Source organism: Morus notabilis, unplaced genomic scaffold, assembly GCF_000414095.1.
Source record: "Morus notabilis unplaced genomic scaffold, ASM41409v2 Scaffold81, whole genome shotgun sequence".
NCBI lineage: Eukaryota > Viridiplantae > Streptophyta > Magnoliopsida > Rosales > Moraceae > Morus > Morus notabilis.
The window spans coordinates 10,246-14,446 of NW_010357153.1; positions in this window are offsets into that span (position 1 = coordinate 10,246).

Sequence of the window (4,201 nt, forward strand, 5' to 3'; positions counted from 1 at the left end):
ATCTTTCTATTGATTCATCTGCTTTATATTTTATCGTGTAAACCCATTTACACCCCTACGGGTTTCTTTCCTTCAGGTAACTTCACTAACTCCTAAGTTTTGTTCTTCTCCAATGCCTCCATCTCCATATTCATGGCTTGCTTCCATTTTTCATTGGTTAAAGCCTCGGATAAATTGGTAGGGATGGCAATGGTGTTTAAGCTGACAAGGAAGGCTCTATGAAATGGTAAAAAGTGTTTAAAGGATAGGAAATGTGCAAGAGGGTATATGGGTCGGTTTGTGCATTCTCTAACTCCTTTCCTAATAGCAATAGGGAGGTCCTGGTCATCATTGTTTATCTCAAATTCAGATTGAAAAGAAGGATTAGAAATTGTTACTGTCGAGAGGTATTTTAGGCAGGAAATCAATTAGGAAAATTAGTTTTAACAATCCCTGATTTTCAGGGACTGTGGTAGATATTCTTTCCTATTTTCTCTCTATGTAAATTCTATAAATACCTAGCAATGTAATTATTCAATATACGGAAATACAAAGATATTTTCCAATCCCTAGTTTTCAACATGGTATCAGAGCCCTAGGACGATTCTCTAGGGTTTTATGCCGCCAAGTAGCCTTCATCGCTGCCGTCATTGCCAAGTAGCCTTCATTGCTGCCGTCGCTGCCAAGCGCCTTTATTGCTGCCGTTGCTGCCAAGCGCCTTTATTGTTGCCGTTGCTACCAAGCAGCCTTTATTGCTGCCGGCCATTACTGCATTATCCTCTCCTTGAAATCCAATTTTTTTTTTCTTCCCCTTCATTCAACTATGTCCAATTCCAAGGCCACCAGCACTTCCGTGACTATTGAGGAGGCTTCTCCTGCCCAGAAAACTGGGGACTTGCAGATTATTAGAGCCTCTTATCGACTCAACGGGAGAAACTATCTCAAGTGGTCCCAAGTCGTTCGCACGTACCTCAAAGGAAAGGGAAAAATCAGTCATCTGCTTGGGACTGGACCAGTAAAAGCAGACCCTGGATTTGTGGCATGGGATGAGGAGGATTCGATGATTATGTCATGGCTGTGGGATTCAATGGACCCAGCCATTAGTGATACTTGTATGTTTCTGGCTAGCACGAAGGGGATATGGGATTATATTCATCGTACCTACTCGAAGGCACGTGATGCAGCCCAGGTTTATGAGATAAAGATCAAGACAAATGGAATGAAGCAAGGAGACATGGCTGTCACAGAATATGCCAATTTTCTGCAGATCATGTGGCAGGAATTGGACCACTACTGAGTGTTCGAGATGAAGTGCCCGGATGATGCAGCAGTTCTCAAGAAATACATTGAAGGTGACAGGGTGTATGATTTTTTGGCTGGATTAAATTTTGAATTTGATCAAGTTCGGTGACAAATACTCAGTAAGGAGGATGCTCCTTCAATGGAAGAGGCCATCTCCATTATTCATGGAGAGGAGAGCCGAAGGAATGTGATGCTAGAAAAACCGAGTGGTAGGGACGGGTCTGCCCTGGTGACTAAATCGGATTATCAAGAGAAGAATAAGGATGACCAACCAAGGAATCCAGGAAGGGAGAACCAGAGAAGGGAAAATCGAGATAATCTGTGGTGCACCTACTGCAAGAAGTCGAGGCATACCAAGGAAAATTGCTGGAAGTTGAATGGCAAACCTCCAAGCAGTGAGTGGGGAACACGTGGTAGACAACAAAGGCCCCAGGCTCATCTCACGGAGCAAGCGAAGGCTGAAGAAGGAGCGGACAGCCAGGGATTTAAGGGAGAAGAGATGGGGTTCAAAAGGGATGAGATTGAAAAATTAAGGAGTCTATTGAGTTCTCTTGAAAAACCATCCGGAGCTAGTTCCTTAGTCCTCTCAGGTAAACCAGTGATTTCTTATGGATTGCACGCTTCTGGAAATTTTTTTGATGATTCTTGGATATTAGATTCTGGAGCCACAGACCACATGACACACTCCTCACATTTTTTCCGTACATATACTCCTTGTCCAAGTAATAGGAAGATTATCGTAGCAAATGGAGAATTAGCTAGAGTGACAGGTTTAGGAGATGTTTATATTAATCCTTCCGTGGTCCTTAAAAATGTCTTGCATGTGCTGAAGTTATCAGCTAATCTTATCTTTACTCAAAAACTTACAACTGACCTTAAGTGTTGTGCGATATTTTTCTTGTCTCATTGTGTTCTTCAGGATCAGGCCTCGGGAAGGAAGATTGGACTTGCTAAGGAAAGAAACATTCTCTACCACCTGGAAATTTCAAAGAAAACCAACAGTAACTTGCATGTGTCTCTTCTCAGTTCCTCCAATAAAGATGCCATTTGGCTTTGAAGGTTTCAGGGCAGAAAAGAATATTCTTTTATTGATCAATTTCTATACAAGAAGTTACAATATTTATAGGAGAAAATCCTATGGGAATCAGGAAATAAAATCCCACGGAAAGAGGGATTAGATGAGATCCTTATCTCAAGAGATCTCCTTTAAAAACTGAAAGTATAAACTACTTTCCTATCTTATCTCTAAGCCCCTATTAACCGGATTATTCTTATTTTCTACACTCCCCCTCAAGTTGGTGCATAGATATTTATCATGCCCAACTTGCTAATGAGAAACTCGAAGTTTGATCTAAATAATCCTTTAGTAAGAACATTAGCTACTTGTTGTGAGGTTGGAACAAATGGCAAGCAGATGGCACCAGCTTCAATCTTCTCTTTTATAAAATGTCGATCAATCTTAACATGTTTAGTTCTATCATGTTGAATTGGATTGTGGGCGATGCTGATTGCTGCTTTGTTGTCACAGAACAGTTTCATAGGCATAGTCATAGATCTTCTCAGTTCTTCTAAAATCCGTTTAAGCCATATCATCTCACAGATCTCTTGTGCCATTGATCTGTATTCTGCTTCTGCACTGCTTCGAGCCACTACGTTTTGTTTCTTGCTCCTCCAAGTAACTAGGTTTCCCCATACAAATGTGCAGTAGCCAGATGTAGACCTTCTATCTGACGTAGATCCCGCCCAATCTGCATCTGTGTAAGCTTCAATACCTCGTTGTTCATTCTTCTCAAAGAACAGTCTTTTTCCCGGTGAACTCTTCAAGTACCTCAGGATGCGGTAGGCTGCTTCTAGATGTTCTTCATGGGGAGAATGCATATATTGGCTCACTAGGCTGACAGTGAATGCTATATCTGGTCGAGTATGTGATAAGTAGATTAGCTTCCCGACTAGTCTTTGGTGCGTACTGAGCTGTATCCACTTGTCTTCCTTCTTTATTTCCAAACTTCTGATTTGGATCAATTGGTGTTTTTGCAGGGCGACATCCACTCATCCATCCCGGTCTCTTTAAGAAGATCAATCACATACTTCCTTTGTGAAATTGCAACTCCCTTTCTTGACCTGGCTACTTCCATACCAAGGAAGTATTTTAGTGAGCCTAGGTCCTTAATCTCAAATTCGGAAGCCAGACTTTGCTTTAGACGATTCATCTCAACAGTATCATCCCCAGTATGGATGATGTCATCCACATACACTATAAGAACAGCTACTTTCCTATTAGAGTGTCTTGTGAACATCGTGTGATCTGCTTGCCCCTGGTCATATCCCTGTCTTCTCACAAATTGAGTGAATCTCTCGAACCAAGCTTTTGGGGATTGTTTTAGACCATACAAAGACTTTTTTAGCTTGCATACCCGGGTTCCATATTTTTCTTCAAATCCTGGAGGTGGATCCATGTAGACTTCTTCATCCAAATCGCCATTAAAGAACGCATTCTTCACATCTAGTTGCTGTAGTGGCCAATCTAAGTTGGCTGTAAGTGATAGGAGTACCCTGATAGTATTGAGCTTTGCCATTGGTGCAAAGGTTTCAAGGTAGTCAATCCCATATGTTTGAGTGAACCCTTTGCTACTAGGCGAGCCTTGTATCTTTCCAGAGATCCATCTGACTTGTATTTTGTTGTGAACACCCATTTACAGCCAACAGTCTTCTTCCCCTTCGGCAATTCTATCACTTCCCAAGTTCCATTCTTTTCAAGGGCTTTCATTTCCTCGAGAACAGCTTCCTTCCATTCAGGAACCTTTAGAGCATCTTGCACATTCTTTGGGGTTTCCACACTAGACAATTGTGAGGTAAAGGCAGAGAAAACAGGTGACAGATTTTTGTAGGACACAAAGTTTGACATGGGATATTTTGCACA